The sequence below is a fragment of the Crinia signifera genome, chromosome 12, assembly GCF_055691185.1.
Source record: "Crinia signifera chromosome 12, ASM5569118v1, whole genome shotgun sequence".
Classification (NCBI taxonomy): Eukaryota; Metazoa; Chordata; class Amphibia; order Anura; family Myobatrachidae; genus Crinia; species Crinia signifera.
The window spans coordinates 47,309,841-47,332,796 of record NC_139228.1 but is presented as its reverse complement, the minus strand read 5'-3'; the positions used below and the strand labels follow the sequence as shown (position 1 = coordinate 47,332,796).

Sequence of the window (22,956 nt, the reverse complement as noted above, 5' to 3'; positions counted from 1 at the left end):
CTGCAGCTCTTAGCACTGCTCGCCCGAATGATGCGTCCTCTGACGCGAACTCATGGAATCTATAGAATTTGGCAAATGTATGAACAGATGACCAAGTGGCAGCCCTGCAAACCTGCTCAGCTGTTGCCCCATGTCGAACCACCCAAGAGGTGGCAACTGACCTGGTGGTATGCGCATTTATTCTGGCCGGCACAGGCCTTCCCACTTTGGTGTATGCAAATGCTATCACAGAACGCAACCACCTAGCAATGGTCTGCTTAGATGCAGGCCAACCAATTTTGTGTATGTCATACAACACCAACAAGGTGTCAGTCTTTCTGACACTCTTAACTCTGTCCACATAAATGCGTAAAGCACGCACAACATCCAAATTCCTCAATTTGTCCCTTTTTCTCGAACCCTCTGGGGGTTGAAACACAGGTAGAATTATCTCCTGATTTAGATGAAAGGCAGAGACTACCTTCGGCAAAAACTGAGGCACTGTCCGAAGAACCGCCCTATCATCATGAAAAATTAAGAAAGGAGATTTGCATGACAAAGCACCTAACTCTGACACCCTCTTAGCTGATGCCACTGCCAACAAGAACACCAGCTTCCATGTGAGAAACTTAAGGTCCGCCGACCTCAAAGGTTCAAAGGGTGCCTTCTGAAGGCATTCCAAAACCAGCGACAAATCCCAAGGCGCTACTGGTTGTTTGTATGGAGGTTTCAACCGAGATACCCCCTGTAGAAAAGTCTGAATTTCCGGTAAGACAGCTATCCTTTTCTGGAAATAGATGGACAAAGCCGAGATCTGCACTTTTAATGACTGAAGGCTTAGTCCCGATGAGAAGCCATCTTGTAAAAATTCCATCATTTTTGATAACTTAAAACGAGATGTGTGTGACTTCCGTCTCTCACACCATCGAATGTAAGTCTTCCAGACTCTATAATAATTTGCCAAGGATACAGACTTCCTGGCTTTAATCATAGTGTGAACCACTGCGTCAGAAAATCCTTTATTTCTCAGAATGGCGGTCTCAATAGCCAGGCCGTCAAAATTAATCGAGCTGAATCCAGGTGATTGAATGGGCCTTGTTTTAGAAGGTCTGGCCTCAGAGGTAGACGCCACGAGTCCACAGACAACCTCTGAAGCCTCGAGTACCAGGACCTCCTTGGCCAATCTGGGGCCACTAAGATCACCGGAATCGCCTGAGCCTGTATTTTCTTTAAAAGTCTCGCCAGCATTGGTACTGGCGGAAAGGCATAAAAGAGATTCCCCTCCCAGGGGATAGTCATGGCATCCACCGCCTCCGCTAGTGGATCCCTCGTTCTGGCATAGAACCTGGGCACCTGATGGTTGAACCTGGATGCCATCAGGTCCACATCCGGAGTTCCCCACTTCAAGGTGATCTGATGAAACACTTGAGGGTTTAAACTCCATTCCCCTTCCTTGAGCTCCTCCCTGCTCAGGAAGTCGGCCTCTATATTCTCCACTCCTGGTATGAATATAGCTGATACAGCTGGAACATTCTGTTCCGCCCACAGGAAGATTCTGGACACCTCCCACATGGCCAGTTTGCTGCGTGTACCTCCCTGGTGATTCAGATACGCCACAGCTGTGGCATTGTCGGTCTGAATCCTTAAAGGGAGGTTCTGTAACCTGTCTCCAGCCAAGGAAATCACTTTCCAGACAGCCCTCAGCTCCAAGATGTTGATCGGTAGGGCCGACTCCTCTGCAGTCCACAAGCCCTGCAGCCTGAGGTCTAAGACTACTGCCCCCCAGCCCCTGAGGCTGGCGTCGGTAGTAACTACCAGCCAGTTCCAGGTCTGCAATGACCGACCCCACTGAAGGGAATCCACTTCTGTCCACCATTTCAAGGAGTCTCGAGTGTCCGAAGACAGCACTATCAGCTCCGACTTCATGGTCTGTGTGTTTCCTGACCAAGCCGTCAAGATGTTCCATTGAAACACCCGAGAGTGGAACCTGGCAAACTGCAGCGTCTCGAACGACGCCACCATTTTCCCCAGCAGCTTGAGGCACCTCCATACTGAAATGCTCCGAGCGCTGAGAATCTCCTGGACTAAGGTGACCAGATCCCTGGCCTTTGCCTCCGGGAGAAATACCCGATGGAGATGGGTATCCAGAATGACTCCCAAGAATTGGAGCCTCTGTGACGGTACCAACTGAGACTTTTGTAAGTTTAAAATCCAGCCGTGACCCTGCAAAAAACTGATGGCTTCTGCCAAATGACTCTGAAGCATGGCTGCTGACTCTGCTTTGAACAGCAGGTCATCCAAATAAGGTATCACTGTGATTCCCCTGAGCCTCAGCACAGCCGCCATCACTGACATTATTTTTGTGAATACCCTTGGCGCGGTGGCCAGACCAAAGGGCAACGCCTGGAACTGTAAATGCAGGTCTCCTATCGCAAACCTCAACAAGGCCTGATGTTCTGGGTATATAGGAACATGCAGATATGCGTCCTGGCCATCCATGGACGCCAAAAATTCTCCCTGGTCTAGGCTCAGGAGCACTGACCGTAGAGACTCCATTTTGAAATGGTCTACCCATAAATGGACATTTAGAGACTTCAAATTTAGTATTGGTCTGAAAGACCCGTCTGGTTTGGGCACCAGAAACAGAGTGGAATAAAAGCCTTTCTTTCACTCTGCCCTGGGAACCAGAGTAACCACCCCCTTCTCTAACAGGGAGTGAGCTGCTCTAACAAGAGCTGTACGGAGCCGAGCTTCCTTTGGCAAAGATGTGGGGATAAATCTTTTCGGAGGCAGACCTCTGAAAGGAATTTTGTAGCCCTGGGCTATAATGTCTAACACCCAGGCATCCTGGTCTAGAGAAGCCCATGTGTCCCTGAAATGTGAGAGACGCCCCCCACCTTTATCACTGCCGGGCAAATCCCCTGACAGTCATGCGGAGGGTTTGTCCTCTCCTTTGGTGGCAGGCTTCTTGTGAAAGGAGCCAAACTTAGACTTCGGGGCCTTGCCCCTGGAAGACTGAAACTTTCCCCTAAAAGACTGTCCTCGAAAGGACGCACCACCTCTAGGGGAGGGCCGAAAGGACGGCCTAAAGGCAGAAAATCTGGATGTCTGCTTAGCCGTGGGGGCCGGCAGAAATGTACTTTTGCCGCCCGTGGCTTGTTTAATGATCTCCTCTAATTCTGATCCAAATAATAACTTTCCTTTGAAAGCTAAAATTTCTAAGGCCTTCTTAGACTCATTGTCTGCTTCCCAGGCCTTAAGCCAGAGCACTCTCCTGGCATTAATAGACACTGTGGACACTCTGGTTGCCATTTTGAGTGCTTCTCCCTCTGCTTCCAACACATACTCTGCAGCCGTCTTAAGCTTCTCCGCCAGCAGCAATACACCAGGGTCAGCCTGTAGCATGGTGCATAAATCATTAGCCCACTCAATCATGGCCTTAGAGACCCAGGCTGAAGCAATAAGAGGATGTAGGGTGAATCCCACCCCTTCAAATATAGCCTTGAGGTTTCCCTCCAGCTTTTTGTCCACCGGATCTTTGAAAGCTGCACCGCCTTGTACTGGTAATACAGTAGCCTTGGACAAACGTGCCACTGAGGCATCCACAACTGGCACTTTTTCCCAGAGCTCCGCATGAGACTCTGGCATGGGGTACAGACTAAGGAATCTCTTAGGCATCTGCAGCCTCTTATCAGGGGTTTTCCAAGCCCCTTCCAACAATTCCTGTAAACCTTCATCCGAAGGAAAAGTAACAGCCTCCTTATGCTGTCGCTTAAACACACCTTTAGCAGGAGTCTTACCCTCCACTGAAAGTTTCAAAGCCTGTTTCACAGCTATAATAAGATCCTCTACCCCTGCAGAAGAGGTATCTTCCAAATCATCACCCTGATCCCAGGGGATGTCAGTATACGCTCCCTCCTCCTCATCTACCAATACAGGCATAGCATAAGACCTTTTAGGGGTCCCTGCAACATCAACATCAATCTTGTCTAGTATCTCACTAAACCTGTTGATCCCCCTTGCAGTATCCTGCATCACCTGAATAAAGGCAGGATCTGCCTGGGTAAGAGGCAAGGAGCCAGAGGACTGCTGAGATGATGGCATAGGTCTCTGAGATTCTACCAAGACATCACTCTGTCTGTCCAGTAACTGCACCAAAGCGTTCACTGACCTGCCCAGGGCACTAGCCCACGCGGGTTCAATCTGCTCTGCCCTCTGAGGTTCACTCCCCATGGGTCTCACAGCAGCGCAAGTATTACATAAGCCCCCCTTGGCCATCTGCTCAGGGACAATTTTTTGTGTACACACATTACAAGCGCTCAGTGCAATAAGGGCTCCCTCCCCCAAAACCACAGCATGTTGCTCAGACATGATGAAAAGTGAACTACACAGTGCATACAATGTACTAGCGATTATACAGGTTTAATGCACTCAGTCACTTAGCTGTCTGTCGGTTTCAGATGCGGGGAAACAATGCCCAGGAAATCCAAACACTCTGCCAGGATCTGTAAGCCAGCTCAGCTCCGCTGCAAGCGTTCTGAAAGGCGCCAAAAGCAGAGTGAGGGAAGAGACCAAAGTCCCTGCTGCTGCGGGGTCCGTGACCACCCCCAGTCAGCCGCTCCCTTGGTAGGATTTCCTAGTTCCAGTATCTCCCCCTCGGCTGGGGACCACTTGGAACATGCCTGTAACAACACTGCTGTCCTCTCATACAGGAGCTCAGTGTGTAAGCTCCGCAGAAAATGGCCGCCGCCATCACGGAGCGCCTGTCCCCCATGATCCCCACCTAAGCGTGAAGCCGGTTTCAGGACACTCCGGAGCCCAGGCAGCTTCTTAAAAGAAGCTGTAAGCGCTGCACAGGGAGGCACAGTGCACAGTGAGCTGACAGGACGCGCTTCTGTCAGCTCCTGCTGCGCTAGCAGTGTGAGGATTCACTATGAGAATCCTCACACTGTGCCTACCTAGCTAGAGTAAAATTAATAAAATAATAAAATTCCCCTAACTACTCTAATTCTTCAGCTGCTCCTGCAGCCCTTTAGAATAGCACCCACTCCAGTGGGCACCTAACACGAACTGAAGAGTGTGGGATGCAGTAGGGGAGGAGCCTACCCTCTGAAAACTTTAGGATAGGTGCCTGGCTCCTTCGGACCCTCCTACATCCCAGTGTTGAGCTGTGTCACCAGGACCATTGAAAGAGAAAATGTATAAAAGACAACACAAAGCCCACCAAAAAGGTGGGATCCCCTGGAAAGGAAAGGGTGACCATAAAACGGGTAAGTATGGGCCACCTGCTGAAGGAGAAGGCCTAGGTAAGTCCTGAGGGGTGCCTACTATGTATATAAAGGCTGCCTGCCAGGACTGGGCCAGTGCGGCTGGGATGGAAAATGCGAACAGTAGTAGTAGTAGTACGTTTATTTATAAGGCGCCGCAAAGTGTCTAACTTAAAGATCCATTGGGATTCAAGCTGTAACAGCTTTCTAGATCTGTTGCCCCCTCTAACAGAAAATGGTACATGGTCCACTATCTTGTATCGCAGGGTCGCCATGCCGTGTTTGAATGTGGCAAAATGGCGAGCCACTGGCTGCTCACTTTTGCCAGAACTTAGGGCTGCGCGTATGGCACAATGGTGTTGAGCCATTCTGACCTTGAAAGTACAATCAGTTTTCCCCACGTAGTACAGGCCGCAGGGGCAGATGATCACATATACAATGAATTTGGATGTACATATCAGGGGCCAGCATATTTTAAATTTTTGCCCAGTGTGGGGATGCTGAATAATGGTACTAGGTGTAAGGGAACTGCACGTGGTGCATCCCAGGCAACGATAGCACCCATTGGCCCGTTGTCTGGTGCCTGGGAGTGAAACGATGTAATATCCAATTTTACCAATCGATCTTTCAGGTTACTGCTGCGTTTATAGCTTGGCAATAATCTGGTGGTTTTAAGGCTTTTAAGATCTGGATCGGACGTAATTATGGGCCACCAGCTTTTTGCAAGTTTGGTGGTAATCAGACTGGAGGTGCTGTATTCGTTGACCCAAGGTAGCGCTGGGGTTTGCATTTTTTTGGGCTGATTGTCAGTAATCATAGCCAATCTATCCTGTGCCAGCGCCCTATCCTTGGCTTTGGTAAGGTTGGCCCTGGGATACCCGCGTTGTGTAAACTTGTGCAGCATTTCATCCAGTTGCTGTGAACGCAATTGGGGGTCAGAGGTAATTCTGCATACGCGCAGGAACTGCGAATATGGCAGTCCTTCCACAGTGGAACGGGGGTGAAAGCTGTTATGACGGAGAATGGTGTTCCGATCAGTAGGCTTGATGTAAAGTGCAGTGTGTATCTGCTCCTGCGCTATACTGATATTCACGTCCAGGAAATGAATCTCTAATGGACTAGATGTTAGTGACAATTTAATTGGATGGTCAGAGGCATTTTGTGCTGTAATGAGGACCTCTAGGGGAGTGAGGGGCCCGTTCCATATGATCAGCAGATCATCAATGTACCGACACATGGTGCCCTTCCCACACTGGGGGATCGTTTATACCTTTCAGTACATTCCCCATTGTTGTTTAGCAGACCCATATGGGCCATAGGATAGGATAGGTTCATAAGGGAGAGACTTGCACTACCTTTATACACAAATATTTTCTCTGAACTATCCCTTACAAACCTGATCACAAACCCTCTCATGGGAATATAATCCTTTTGAGTGTGGTTTGCAACAGTATCTACTTAAGTGTCAACACACAGATCACTGATTACAATGTTACCAAATGTTGAAACAAAAGTTTAAACAAACTGTCTAGATTGGAAATCTGAGCTGCAGCATATAAATTTGGTGTCAATCAGACCTTTCTGTTTCCCATTTCTGGAACGGAAAGCAGGAGAACTAGTGCTGGGACAGGGAGCAGTAAATACCCCTAATATTAAAATAGGGCAGTACAGATTACTGATCTCCTATTTTTTCAGCAATATTTTCGCAAACTGGCAAAATCTGGGAAACCAGAGGAAAATGTATATAACCCTCTGTATAACTAAAAATTTGTGATCATAATTCTGATCGAATATTTTAATGAATTTTGATTATGTATGCATTATTCTCTTTTTTTCATTTTTTTCGTATTGACAAGCACCATTCGTTTTAAGGTATACCTAATAAAAGTTAGTTTTTAAATTAAAACATTATCATACCTATCAAATAAATAAAGAGTGCCCCGGAAAAGACATAATCAGTCTTTCCTTTCCTTACACCCTCATGTGAGGAAAATCCCCCTTGCCATAGGATAGCCCTCTGCTTGGGCACATGTCCTCCTGTGGATACAGGTGGCAGGGGCAGTCCCCTAATGCTGTTTGCATTATTTTAACTATGTCTGTTCTGTTATGTTGCATTATTTTGACCTATATATTATCTGCCCAGTAGGTGGCAGCACTTCACCACACTTATTCTTCACATACCCAGCTCAATATTTGTTTATTGTTTTCTTTGCATGTTTTACAGTTTCCCTTAAGCTTTTGTTTTTACTTGGAAACCAGTCTTTTTTTATATATACAGCATTAGTTGGGCAATGTTTATTGTTATCATGCACCATGGCCACATGATTATATCACTCTGCTTTTGTTTTGCAGTGCACAGCCGCCCCACGTGACGCCTCAGCCGGCCGCCGGGAGCGCGCATCAGTGACGATGCGCAGGTCAACATCGCGACCATCGAACCTGCGCCAGTGACGTCACGGAGACGGCGCCAACCCGGAAGCCGCCGAGGGAGAGCATGGACGGGACGCACAGGGGGCGGGTAAGTTCCCTATATATTTCACTGTTTTTTTAATTATGTTTGTGCTTACTCTCAACTGACGACGGAGCCTGCGAGCTCCGAAACGTTTTGTTACTCGCACATGGAATAAATATTCCTATTGGATTCCACCATTTACTACAATCTCTGAGTGCCGCTTACTCCCACTATATATATATTATATATATATATATATATATATATATATATATATATATATATGATACGAGGTCCGGCACTCCTCACTTGTCCCTGCTCCACTGGGTATCTTGGCCTGGGTGCCCGCTGTTCGCTGGCTCTGAACCAGCGCTTGTAGATAGTGGTGAAATAAAGCGTCACTCCAGGTACTAGTATAATAACAGTTTACTGTTCGTCTACAGTGTTTCGGGCCGGAGCCCGTCTCTCCTTGCTGATCGAGACTGTGGATAGCTGATTTGGAATCAACTGCTTACCTGAAATTGACTTCAGTCGGAGAGGTGTGTCATTTCGCCTTTTAATTTTGATATTGCTGTTTTGCTTCAGTGGAAGCACTACCGGGTCATTTGACTCACAACGGTGACCACACCTTCTTTCTTCTTTATAAAATAATCCACAAAGAGTGTACTTCAATTTGTATGCATAAAGATTCCATAGATCTTGGTGTATTACCCCTGAGGAAGTCCCTAGTGGACGAAACGCGTAGGGTTATCTCGCATGATCAAATCTACACCATTGTACGGAATCATTATGAGTTACTACCTTCAATAATCTCTGTAAACCATCAACAATTTTTGTAAATCACCCATGACATATGTATTTTAAACCATTTTATTGTACGAAATAAATTTTGTATTTTTACAATTGTTGATTGGTGATATTACCTTTTGAGCGCACCTCTACACCCCCTTCTCTATATATATATATAACCAGGGGGGTGTCCGGCACTCCTCGCACTCAGGATGTAACTGCCCGGGTGCCTTCCTAGGTAGAAGGACTCTACCGTATGTAAAACGAATAAACACAGGCGTCACTCCGGGGCTTCCGTGAAAAAACTTTTACTGTGTGGCGGTCAACACCGTTTCGGGTTTCCCCGTCGTCAGGACCAAAATTCACAAACAACTATGTGATACAAAGTGCAGTGCTTAAATACAGAAAAACTTACATTTGGACGCCCCTCTGCGCTGCTCCGTCACCCGACCGAGGCTGCCGCCGTCACTACTGGATCCACCCAGGAAGTGAATCGCCAGAACTCCGGGCGGGGAGGTCACAGTCAACTAGGGGGAAAAAGTGCAAAGTGCATATTAGTGCATACGCATAAAATGATGCATGATATAACAATATATTGAAAGAAGACATGCATATACAGTGAAATGATTAAAAATAAAGTGCTAGTGCAAACTGGTAAAAATGAAAGAACATTTCCTCAGCTGACAACCTGGGTGGCCACTAGATGGCAGTGTGGCCATGCCGTGCAGAGAACAAATGTATAATCAATGACAATGTATACATGTATTAAATAAATGAAAAATATATGAATCACTATACATGTTCTGCTAACAGGTGTCACAATCTGTCACTACACCCCAGGACATAACATCACCTATGGTGGAGGATGTAGATGATGGCATAAAAAGTTATGAAAACTATTGGGTGTATGGCCACTGATAAGTGGTGAATTAATGAGAACTAGAACATCCTTCTCTAATCAAAATATAAAAGACAAAAAATATATACAGAGAAAACTTCCGCCGAACGGATCATGATATCTTTTCTCTCACTGAGCTGTTTCAACGCTAAACGTTCCTCCTGGGTGAGGTTAGGGGTCGGTGGGGTGGTGATGTTTTTATCAATGTTCTCTAGAACTCTGGCGAATGTTTTCAACGTGGAATTGTTCTGGAGTTCTAGAGAACATTGATAAAAACATCACCACCCCACCGACCCCTAACCTCACCCAGGAGGAACGTTTAGCGTTGAAACAGCTCAGTGAAAGAAAAGATATCATGATCCGTTCGGCGGACAAAGGGGGTGCGGTGGTGGTCATGGACTTTACTTATTACCTGGAAGAATGTCACCGATTACTACAGGATACAACTACCTATGTAAAATTGGATCGGGATCCCTCCAAGAGTCATATCCATGAATTAAACACCATTTTGGACAATGCCATTACTCAGCAACATATCCCTATGGACGCGAAGAAAAGCCTGTTGCGGCCCAAACCCGCCATTCCGGCGTTCTACATTATCCCGAAATTGCACAAGGACGCCCTGAGACCCCCTGGTAGGCCTATTATAGCCGCTCGGGGATCTTTGTGCGAGCCTCTCGCTAAATTTGTGGACGTTTTCCTGCAGGATTGTGTACAAAACACATGTACTTACCTTAGAGACACCACTGACCTATTGGTCAAATTAAACAACTTAGGGGACATCCCTGACCATACCATCATGGCAGGAATAGACGTCACAAGTCTTTATACCTGCATTCCCCACCTTCAGGGTCTCTCAGCGGTTAGTGATCTTATTAGAGACAACCCCAAGTACTGTGGCCCCAACCCTGGCTTCCTGATGCAATTGCTTGAGTTCACCCTCACACACAACATCTTTGTGTTTGATGGCAAATATTACAGTCAAGCATCAGGTTGCGCAATGGGTTCCCCGGCAGCGCCTTCATATGCAAATTCCTTTATGTACAAAGTAGAAAATGAGATCTTTTTGACAAATGCTTTATTCCAACAACATGCTATTTTTTACGCCAGGTATATTGATGACCTGGTCTTGTTTTGGTCAGGGCCAGAGGAGACACTGGTCAACCTGTTGAATAATCATAATGCATCCAATAGTCCGGTAAAATTTACTTTCAAAATAAGTGCCTGTCAGTGAGATTTTTTGGATGTTCGCATCCTAAAATCAGGTAATAAAATCAGCACCCAGTTATTCACTAAAGAAACTGATAGAAATATGCTACTACAGTTCAACAGTTCTCATCCTACCTCCACCATGACCAGCCTCCCTTACTCGCAGTTCCTGCGAGTCTGCAGGATCAACAGCGACCCCCATATGAGAGATCTCCAACTTGAGCAAATGGTCGAAAAATTTCTGCAAAGAGGTTATCCATGGTCCTTAATTCAAACGGCCAAAAATAAAGCATGTGCATTGGATCGCAATGCTCTATTAACAGGAGCCACATCCAAAAATGCCCCTAAATCCGAGCAGAATAAGGTGATCACTTGGGTTAACCACTTTTCAAATAAAAGTCCCACTATTAATAAAAAAACAAAAAATTTGTGGACCATGGTCAACACCGATTCGGATTTACCCAGCTTGGTGGGGACCAACTTAAGGGCAGGTTACCTCCGTGGACTCAGCATTGGCGACCAACTAGTCAAATCTGATGTCTCCCTCATACGTAGCACACCACTACATTTCCTATCCAAAAAGGGAGGGTGCTACAAATGTACAGGTTGTGTAACCTGTAGTTACATGGTAACAGGGAACACATTTAGACACCCGCATTCGGGTAAAGTCTATCACATTCGTCAGGTTCTCACGTGTACATCCAAGTACGTAGTTTACCTTCTCACATGCCCATGTGGGCTCAACTATGTGGGTAAAACCAGGTGTACATTCAAGGAACATATGGCCAATCATAGGGCAGCGATTAGGGCAGCGGTTGTCAAAGGCCACAGCGAACAGACTGTGGCCCGTCATTTCCTAGAGGCCAAACATAACATGGCCACCCTTCGCTACTGTATCATAGACCAAATCCCTGACAACCACAGAGGTGGGGACAGGGATAAACGGTTGTTGCAGCTTGAGAGCCGGTGGATTTATAGGCTGGGCACCCTAACGCCTGGCGGTCTAAATGAGACCCTCAATTTGGGTAGCTTCCTATGATTCACATTACACAGTTTTCTCTGTATATATTTTTTGTCTTTTATATTTTGATTAGAGAAGGATGTTCTAGTTCTCATTAATTCACCACTTATCAGTGGCCATACACCCAATAGTTTGCATAACTTTTTATGCCATCATCTACATCCTCCACCATAGGTGATGTTATGTCCTGGGGTGTAGTGACAGATTGTGACACCTGTTAGCAGAACATGTATAGTGATTCATATATTTTTCATTTATTTAATACATGTATACATTGTCATTGATTATACATTTGTTCTCTGCACGGCATGGCCACACTGCCATCTAGTGGCCACCCAGGTTGTCAGCTGAGGAAATTTTCTTTCATTTTTACCAGTTTGCACTAGCACTTTATTTTTAATCATTTCACTGTATATGCATGTCTTCTCTCAATATATTGTTATATCATGCATCATTTTATGCGTATGCACTAATATGCACTTTGCACTTTTTTCCCCTAGTTGACTGTGACCTCCCCGCCCGGAGTTCTGGCGATTCACTTCCTGGGTGGATCCAGTAGGGACAGCGGCAGCCTCGGTCGGGTGATGGAGCAGCGCAGAGGGGCGTCCAAATGTAAGTTTTTCTGTATTTAAGCACTGCACTTTGCATCACATAGTTGTTTGTGAATTTTGGTCCTGACGACGGGGAAACCCGAAACGGCGTTGACCGCCACACAGTAAAAGTTTTTTCACGGAAGCCCCGGAGTGACGCCTGTGTTTATTCGATATATATATATATATATATATATATATATATATACACATTGGATGGGCTCTGCACACACTAAATTAACTGATAATAAATAGTGGAGATTTGGTTCCTGAATTGATCAATGCATTTAAGCCTGCAGCCCCCGTCAAGGGACCCCACTGTTTTGGAAAAAGAATAAGGACTGACGGCGGGAAAAGAATCCCTGTGAAGAAACCGCTTGTATTAATTTGTGTTAATAGTGTAAATAACTTATAACATTGGGCTTTGTGCAATAGTATGTTTACATTGTGCCGGAACGCAAGGAGGAACTCGGGGTGGAACGCAGGAACGCACACAAGAGGTGCGTGTCCAACTTCCAACGGAAGCTCCGTTCACTTCCGGTCCCAGTGCTGGCGCCAGAGAACGTGAGTTTCTTTGGTGCCCTTTTTCTGCTATTTAAATCCCACCAGCCACGGGAAACATTATTCTTCTGATGAAGGACCCAAAGGTCCGAAATGCATTAAGCAGGTGTTCCCGTGGCTGGTAGAATCACCCGTTTTATTTGGAGGAGTTCTGTTTGTCATCCTTTGATTTCAACACGACCAAGGGAGGTTTCCGGAGCCTTGCAGGATCGTTGAAGAAATTTTGGGTGTAACCTCCCACTACTATATCACCGGCTGGTGACTATATGCTTTTTATTATATCGAAATTGTGAGTGCAAAAATAAAATTGTTATCCCCTTTCAGCAAAAGGTGTTGCACTATTTCTCTTTCTTTTATAGAATATACAGAGATTGAAACCATCACCCTTTCCATTTCACACTGGAGGATTGGGATCTCGTATTTGATGTTCCCTTTTGAATTATTCAAGGACTTATGTACCTCTACACAATATACTGAGGACACTTACCTTGCTATTATAGTGTAAGTTATCTGAAAGTGCTAGGGGTATTTGATTTTTCTCTTGTTGTATCCAATTTGCTAGAAGGTGGGTGAACCTTCTGATATCAATTACCAGCAGCATTCAGACATCAACGCAAAATAAGTACCAAACAACACTTTGTTTTTTAGGGAATATAGATTGTAAGCTCCACTGGGGCAGGGACTGATGTGAATGTTCAAATATTCTCTGTAAAGCGCTGCAGAATATGTGTGCACTGCAGAATATGTGTGCGCTATATAAGAAACTGTTAATAAATAAAAAATAAATACTAAAGGTAACCATCCTCCACTGTGATCTGTTTGCTTGTAATCAGTGTGTGTGTGTATAAAAGGTCAGTGAGTTTTGCATCTTTCATCTACTGCTGCACTGACGTGTCTGGATTCTGAGAAAGCAAAAGAATTGTTAAAGGATCCGTGGGAAAAGGTAATTAAACTGTATAAAACAGGACAGGGATATAAAAAGATATCCAAGCAATTGAGAATGCCAATCGGCAGTGTTCAAACTCTAATAAAGATATGGAAAATGAGGGCTTATGTGGTAACCAAATCACAGTCAGGTAGGCCAACAAAAAATTCAGCCACAACAAATTGTTCAGGATGCAAAGAAAAATCCACAAATAAGTTCAACTGAAACGCAGGACTCTATGAAAAAAAGTGGTGTGGTTGTTTCAAGATGCACAATAAGGAGGAATTTGAAGAAAAATGGGCTCATAAGAAAGAAGAAAGACATTACTACACAAATGCCACAAAGCATCCCGCTTACAATACTGCAAACAGCACAGAGACAAGCCTCAAAACTTCTGGAATAAATTCATTTGAAGTGATGAGACCAAAATTTAACTTTTTGGCCACAACCATAAATGTTACATTTGGAGAGGAGTCAACAAGGCCTATGATGTGCACCATTCCTACTGTGAAACACGGAGGTGGATCGCTGATGTTTTGGGGATGTGTGAGCTACAAAGGCACTGGGAACTTGGTCAAAATTGATGGCAAGATGAATGCAGCATGTTATCAAAAAATACTGGAGGAAACTTTGCACTCATCAACCCGGAAGCTGCACATGGGACGTACTTTGACGTTCCACCATGACAATTATCCAAAACATAAGGCCTAGTCAACCTTTCATTGGCTACAGCAGAATAAAGTGAAGGTTCTGGAGTGGCCAACTCATTCTCCTGACCTCATTATCATTGAGCCATTCTGGGGAGATCTCAATCATGCAGTTCATGCAAGACATCCCAAGAAATTACAGGAACTGGAGGCTTTTTGCCAAGAAGAATGGGCAGCTTTACCGTCTGAGAAAATAAAGAAACTTATGAAACTTATGAGCACAACTGCACTCCCAGGTGGCAACAAATAAATGAAAAAATAATGTGGTGCCCTCCGTGCACAGTCTGCAGATATTGCGGGCTGGAAAAATAGATGAGAGTAGCAGTGGCACACAACAAATAATTGAGACCAGGATACTGGATAAATCACCAATGTTTCCAAGCCAGTGCTTTATCAAGTTGCAGAAGACAATGTGAATAAAACAAACACTTACCTATTTACCTTCATTACCCCTCGTCATCCACGCCAGCAGCCAGGTGGGCACTGTGCAATGAGGCCATTCCTGCTGCTCCGGAAGCAATGACGCCATTGCACAGCACACGCCCGGCTGCTGGCGTGGACGATGAGAGGTAAGGAAGGTATATAGGTACGTGTTATAATATATTTTGCCAGATCTGTCACTCTGTGACTGTGTGTATAATGCTGGGTGGAGTCATAGTGTGATAGATGTTATTGGATCCCACCCCCAACATCTACAGAAATGTCATGATTAATGCCAGGGGCTTCATGCTCAATGCCAAGGGGCTTCATGCTAGATGCCAAGGGGGACTGAAATTGCTCGTTGCCAAGGGGGACTGAAATAGCTCATTGCCAAGGGGGACTGAAATTACTCGTTGCCAAGGGAAACTGAAATTGCTAGTTGTCAAGGGGGTCTAAAATTGCTTGTTGCCAAGGGGGACTGAATTTTGCTGCGCCCAGCTGTCTGCTGCTATTTTCAGTTCAAGTCTCCTGCTGGACCGCTAGCCAATAGGTGCACACAGTCCAGCAGCCAATCAGAAGCAGCATTGATGGCTGCTGGACCGCATGCGCCTATTGGCTAGCGGTCCAGTGGGAGACTTGAATTAATCATAGCATCAGACAGCCGGTGCACAGCGGAGAGCGGGAGAGCTGGTGGTGCACGGCTCCGGCACCCTGGGATCTTTCGGCGTCCGCCCTCACTACACCCCTGCTGCAAAGGCACATATAAACGGCAAATTCGAATCAATACTTTGATACTGGTCCAGCAGCCTTACCTTAAGCGACCATACACATTACACAATTCGCTGTGCTCCTAGTTGAAAGATCAATATTTTTAATGATATTGTTTAGTTACATCACACCCCCCCCCGCTAGCATGGGTATACAGTCACCAGCTTGACAAGAGGAAGGTCGACAGTCATTAGCTCGACCACTGGAGGCTGACATGACTGAAGGTCGACATGGTCATTAGGTCAACACAAGCAATAGGTTGACAGTCAACAGGTCAACCTGGGGGTTTTCACTTTTTTTTTTGAGCCGACATGTGGTATTTCATGCCCTACCATCCACTAAGACATGGTGGGAGAATTAAATAGTGTGCTAAGCGTAGCACGGTGAGAGCAGCAAGCCATGTGAGGGGACGTGGTGCACTCTTTTATGCGTTGACATTCGGGACAAAAAAAGTGAAAAACACCATGTCGTCTTTTTGACTGTTGACCTTGTGAAAGACAACCTAATGCTTTTGTCGACCTAATGTTGACACAATCATTGTCGCTCTAACCCCACGTTGAACTACAGTCATGTCGACCTTGATGCATGTTGACCTAACGACCGTTGACCTTATGACCCATACCCCTAGCATGCATAGTTGACAATATAGTCAACATTAAGCATGCACCAAAGGCAACGGGGGGCTGTTATCAATTTGCGAGGGCATGCAATGTTATTGATATTGAGACTTACGATGACCATATATCGTTATCTATAAATCATCAATGTCTATTGGGGCTTTAAAGATGCAGACATTGCCGCACTCATCAATATTGAAGTTGCTGGTGTGCCAGTGCTAAAGATAACTTGTGACCGAAGGGGCTGCCGAGCTGGAGTTTGTCCAGACTCCTAAATGCAATATTTATGAAATTGGTGCTAGCCCCGCGCTCACCTTCTAACATTATATTGGATGGGTGCAACTATCAATTCCCAGTGTTTAGGTAAACATTAAGAGGTATGCACAGTTAGGTATGTATAAGGTGTTAATTTAATTTAAAGGTGCAATATGATATACAAAGAATGAGTGATACTTCAAGGGTGTAAGGGTAACAGGGAGGGGGAATCGTCCACGAATTGGGGGATCTCACAGACATCCCAGTGTGTGTCTGCTGACTGCTGGTACCGTGAACACAATCGTGCGACCACGGGGAGAAGAGTGAAGGGGTAAGGTCAATGTTTGTAATCTGTGTTTGGGCAATGCACAGATTGAAGGTGGGGCAAGGGGAGCCACAAGCAAGGTCTCTGAGTGGAGCATCCGTGGGGTCGAGGTGAGTGTGTGAATGGCACCGTGGGCTGGCGTCTCTAACCCTGCCGGTGGTGCATTACACACATACCCAATACCCTGGAGGCTGATGTTCACTAGACTTCCCTCACTGCAAGTTCCTGTTGTTTTCACCGGCACCCACACTGCTGGCAGGGCTGCCGGCTGTAGATTCACACCGCTTCAACTGCCACAGCAGTCACTTCCGGGTTCAGCTGGTGAGCGTCCGCCGGGAGTGACAGTGCAGTATAAGCGGTGTGCGCTCGACTCCCAGCAAAGGAGGAGACTTGTGAAGACTTGTGATGGTGTTTGTAGATATATATCCACAAACACCATTACAAGTCTACAAACATAGACCTTACCCCACCACTTACTCCTTACTCCCCGCAGTCCCACGATTGTGTTCACAGTACCAGCAGACACAGCAGTGAGAGCTGACAAACATTGGGACGTCTGTGAGATCCCCCAATTCATGGATGATTCCCCCTCCCTGTTACCCTTGCATTCATCAATGCTGCAATATGGCCACTAGTGCCCTTTTGGCTCAGAAAATCGCACCCAGGGTGTGGAATTACAGCCATGTACATACCACATACTGTATGTTGAGCAATGATGAATGCCGATATTTCTGTATGTGTGCTAATATCAGGAGCTTAGGAGTTAAAATCCCAGAACTAATTGCAATAAGATCTAGATATTGTGGCAATGAAAATCATGACTATATCAGGTTTTACCCTATTTAGAAAGGACAGAATGGAAAAAAATCTAATTAGTAGCAATGTATGTGAACAGCAAAAACACTACTTTAATACATAATATTGAGCATTTAGCTGGTGGTAAGAGATCTATCTGCTGATCTTTGCATGTACCACTTACCTTTGAATATGCCGAAATCTGTCTACATACACAGGCAAGCACCGATGCTGACCAGATAAACACATTTAGAAACAAGTGTTGGAGCCGTTGACTTCTGTGCTTTTATAAATAGCCTCACAAATCAGCGATTTGCATAAATACGCCTTTTGAGCATGCACAGTGCCAAATATCACAGATTCAGCCAGTAGGTGTGGGACTCTGGAATCAGGTCTACAGTGCTGCAATTAAAAAGAAGAGTTGTCAAAATATGCATAAAGCGCTTCTCACTGGTCTCAGTGGCAAGGTTAATGCACTGCTAGACCTAGCCTTAGCACCATGCACAGCATTTAGTTATGGATATATACTATGATTGCACACATTACAGCTCATATAAACTAATGATCTTGTTTTCACAGGAGGCCGCACCCGCACCCTCCCCCGCATGGCTGCACCCAGACGCACCCCCCTCTGGTACACACCTGTGGCTTGACCCCCCCCCCCCCCTTTTAACCTGAGCCCCACCCTCTTCTCATCTACACCCCCCTGCACACACCAAAAGCCCCCCCTCAGTTCCCACCTGAGGCTGCACCCCACTTGGTTCTCACTCTCTTTTTATATCAGCGGCGTCATCCATCAAGAACAACCCCCGGTTGACACTCGCTGCCCCTTCCCCCTCCCAAGTTTTACATCCAGGACCACACATGGACCCCCCCCCCCCCAGTTTTTGCCTGCAGCTGCACACTCCGCCAGTTCTCACCCGCACCACCCCTGCATTCCCCCAGTTTCCGCCCAAGACTGCACCCAGCCTCCCCTCAGATCTCACCTGCGGCTGTGCACGGAACCCAGCCCCCCCTTCCTCAAAACACACCTCGGTTCTCACCTGCGGCTGCATTCCCTTTCTCACCAGTGGTTTAGCTTTCTGCACCCCCTCTCTTCTGCATCTACTTCACCCGGTGGCAGTGCACTCTCCCCGCCCACCCCTTCTCCCGAACCCAGAGGCAGTGCAGTCTTCACCCTACCCACCAGTCCCCCCATATATACCCTCATGCCAGGTGAAAGTCTCCTTATATATGCCCCATATACATATATATATATATATATATATATATATATATATATATATATGTTGCACGAATGTCCGGCACTACCCTGGTTCACCAAAGATACTCTTGGCCCGGGTGCCCCTCCAGAGGGAACTGGGTCCCACACAATGCACTCCTCCAAAACAGATGTCACGCCGGGTCTTGATGATTTCAAATAAAGTATTTACTAGTGCCTACTGCGTTTTGGGATTTACCCGTCTTCAGGACATACATAGTAAATGTGCAAAAAGGTGACATATATATACACATTACCCGTCCAGGTGCCGCCCGCTCTCTCATCCGCCAGCCATGGTGCTCCTCAGTCGACTTCCGGGTTCACATGCCGGAAGTGACGTTGCGCCAACCTGGTGGGTGGGGCATCTAAGATGGCTGCATTTTAACAGAGAATATCCATTGCCAACCTGATCTCTGAGCATCTATATCACTCATACCACCACAAGCACTAAGCTCCTCTTGCCTAGGGGAACATGCAGGTGTTTTTATTTTGAGCTTATATTTTGTCTTTAACCCCGAGTCGGGCTCTATAGCTGGAGCCGAGTGGTGAGGCTATTGCGGCATTCCGTTAATGGAGCTGCTTGACCAGGCACGGAGGGGAACCACCTTAAACGACCGGCACCCCACTGGAACTGCAGCTGGGAACCCGACGGAGTAGAGGGAGAGCCCGTTCCCACCTGGGCACATCGCTACGTCTGAGGGGGTGAGGGTGCTGGGGGCGCCTTAGCCCTACCATGCTTCTTGTTCGGGACCTGGTGTGCAGTCGGGTGGTGAGGAGAACCGCGTCCTTCTGCGCACTCACCTCTTCCAGGGCCAGAGAGGTAAAAAAAATGCCCCCATACATTAGGCCGACTTGTCCTTAGGACAAGTCGGACCCATTTCTCCTGTGAGCCGCCCGGCAGCTCCCCGGGAGGCTCACATACAATTTGGCACTTGTTGAGCCAAATTATACATGTGATAAATCGCTTGTGATTTATCACATGTCGGGGAGCAGGGGGTGGGCGGTGAGGGGCAGGGGGCCGGCGGTGATCCTCATCAGGGGGAGCAGTGGGGCGGGCAGCGGGTCCCTGAGCGAGTAGCTGGTGGCGCCGGCGAGTGCTGACCTGGCCGGGCAGTGTGATGATCACAGATATCAGCAGCGCTGCGGGACAGGACGTGCAGTGGCGTTTATTAGATTTTTAAAATACCTGTCAAATGACTGGCAATTCTCTGATTGGCTGAGAGCTCTCAGCCAATCAGAAAACGGCCAGTCATTTGACAGTTATTTTAAAAATAGCGCTGCTGAATGATATCTGTGATCATCACACCGCTCCGCCAGGTCAGCACCCTCCGGCGCCGCCAGTTAAGCGCTCAGGGTCCCGCTGTCCCACCCACTGCTCCCCCGGTCAGTCTGCATGCATATGCCGGTCAGGTGGGCAGGCATATGCATACAGGGAGGTCGGACGTGATCTTATGTGCTGACCGTCCGACCTCCCTGATCCAATCCGATGCGCATCGGATCGGATCAGATATCACACACCTGCGATTTTGGGGCGATTTCACCCGGTTATCGGCTTGAAGTGCCTAAATCGGATGGAATCGTCCCAAAATTGCATAGTGTATGCTTAAGGCCAATCCCAGGATCCCTAATACAATTGGTTTTTACAGCATATTTTTCCCCTAGCCATAAATAGAATATCTACTGTAATTATCCTACAACAGACTTTTTGATACATTCAAATTAACAGAATAAAAGGAAATATGGGGTAAAATTTTATAGGATGAGAGAATCAGAAAGTGTGAGATTTGGTAAGAAATCTCTAGTTTTTTAAAGCAGTGTAAATGATTGCAGCTTTAAAAAACACCCTGGAGATTTCTTACCAAATCTCTCACTTTCTGATTCTCTCATCCTATTAAATTTCACCTATGGTCTTAGAATGAAGGCCCCCTTACATTATGCGATTTGGGCACGATTTTGCCCGATTCGGACAAATCGGGCCGTGAAATCGTCCCAAATCGCATATGGTGACATCCCCTCCGACCCGATGCGCGGCCCCGTGTGCATCGGATCGGAGATGGGAGGTCGGACGGGCTGCACATAAGATTTGCTAAATCTTATGTGCTGCCCGGAGCCGTGCTCCCCCACAACAGGGGACCTACCAGAGTCAGGCGCAGGGAGCCGGGCAGCATCAGCGGGAGCAGGGGGGGCGGCGCAGAGTACAGGGAGCCGGGCAGGAGAAGACGCTGCAGCAGCAGCACTTCAAAAAAAAAAGGGCCATACAAACGCATAGGAAGCCATTCATTGGCTGAGACCTCTCTCAGCCAATCAGTGATTGGCTGAGACCTCTCTCAGCCAATCGCTGATTGGCTGAGAGAGGTCTCAGCCAATCAATGGCCTCCTATTCATTTGTATGGCGTTTTTCTTTTTTTTTGGAAGTGCTGCTGCTGCATCGTGTTCTCCTGCCCGGCTCCCTGGTACTCTGCGCCGCCGCCCCCCCCCTGCTCCCTGCCCAGCGGCTTCCTGCCCGGCTCCCTGCACCCCGACCCCCCCCCTGCCCACTCTGCGGGCATATTCCTGCTGCTGTCCCCCGCTCCCATTGTCCCTGCAGCTCCCCGGGAGTGGCATGTGATAAATCGCATGCGATTCATCACATGCAAAACTTGGCACATGAAGTGCCATCGCATGTGTTCCCTCCCGGGGAGCTGCTGGGACAATCGGGTCCGACTTGTCGTTATGACAAGTCGGACAAATGTAAGGGGGCCTTGAGTGTGCATATACTATATAAAATCATGACTGAAAAACTCACTACGGGTATGGGTCATTAGGCTGACAATCATTGGGTCGACCACAGAAGGTCAACACATGAAATAGGTTGACATGGTTAGTACTACAGGGTTGGAAGGTTGACAAGCATTAGGTCAACAATGGCTAGGTCAAAAGATCTACATGAGTTTTTCATGTGTTTTTTGTTCTGAATGTCAGCATGGTCAACATGGACATCAGAAAAGTGTAACACTATGCTCTCCATGCTCCAGGCACACTATTCTATTCTCCCACCACACCCTAGTGGATGGTAGGGTATAAAAATCCGCCTGTCAGCAAATGTTGACTTAAAAAAAAAGAACAAAAAGGTGGGGAAAAAAAGCATGTCGACCTAGCCATTGTCGGCAAAATGCTTATGTCAACCTTCAGTAATCGACCATATACCCTAGCTAATGCAGTCATAACAAATGCAGAGATGCTAAGGGAAAATAAGGAATGATGCACAATAGCATTGGCATTGCTAAAAACCATAGCAGTTATAGGAGAAAAAAAACACATATTTCCCATTATCAGTGCAGCATCTTTATATAATGTAATAACATTATACTTTACCACAAATTATGCCTCCCCCATCAGTATGTGTTTAATTCATCTTCACCATCCATGTGTGTACGGTATTGCATTCCTCCTTCACCCCTGCTTTTCTATTCTATTCTTCTATGCTCAATCTACTCCTGTACGTGAAACAGGAAGTAAGGTGGACAGAGACATTTCCAGCGATTGGCTGAGAGGGTCACATGATTTCAGTGTAAAACAGAGCATTCTGAGAATTGTAATTTCATTGGTCAATGGTCACACACTGTAATTTCAGCACAAATACAATAGCATCCAGTGAGTGCAGCTGAAGCCTGCAATTAGTACTATACATATACATAGGGAGGTTGTTTGTTCCTTTATGGCAGTGGTGTCAAATTCATGACCCTCCAGCTATTGAGGGACTACATATCCCAGCATGCCCTGCCATAGATTTTATATAATGAATTGCTGAAACTGTTGCAGGGCATGCTGGGATGTATGTGTAGATCCACAACATATATATCCTGTGTCCTGTCCTGTGTGACGACTGACGACATATCCTGTGTCCAGTGTGACGACATATCCTGTGTCCAGTGTGACGACATATATCCTGTGTCCACTGTGACGACATATATCCATTGTCCAGTGTGACGACATATATCCTGTGTCCAGTGTGACGACATATATCCTGTGTCCAGCGTGACATATATCCATTGTCCAGTGTGACGACATATATCCTGTGTCCAGTGTGACGACATATATCCTGTGTCCAGTGTGACGACATATATCCAGTGTCCAG

At 46.5% G+C, this 22,956-nt stretch overlaps 1 protein-coding gene across 1 annotated transcript in view; it reads right to left on the bottom strand.

Annotated features, from left to right (window-relative positions):
* LOC146049537 (uncharacterized) overlaps positions 1-22,347 on the bottom strand; it is a 160,182-nt gene extending 137,835 nt beyond the window's left edge. The window contains exons 1-2 of the mRNA XM_083166070.1: positions 22,194-22,347; positions 17,763-17,980 (exon numbers count right to left, since the gene is read on the bottom strand). The gene's annotated coding sequence lies outside the window, so the exon portion shown is untranslated. The remainder of the gene's footprint in view (positions 1-17,762; positions 17,981-22,193) is intronic.
* Positions 22,348-22,956: the final 609 nt, after the last annotated feature.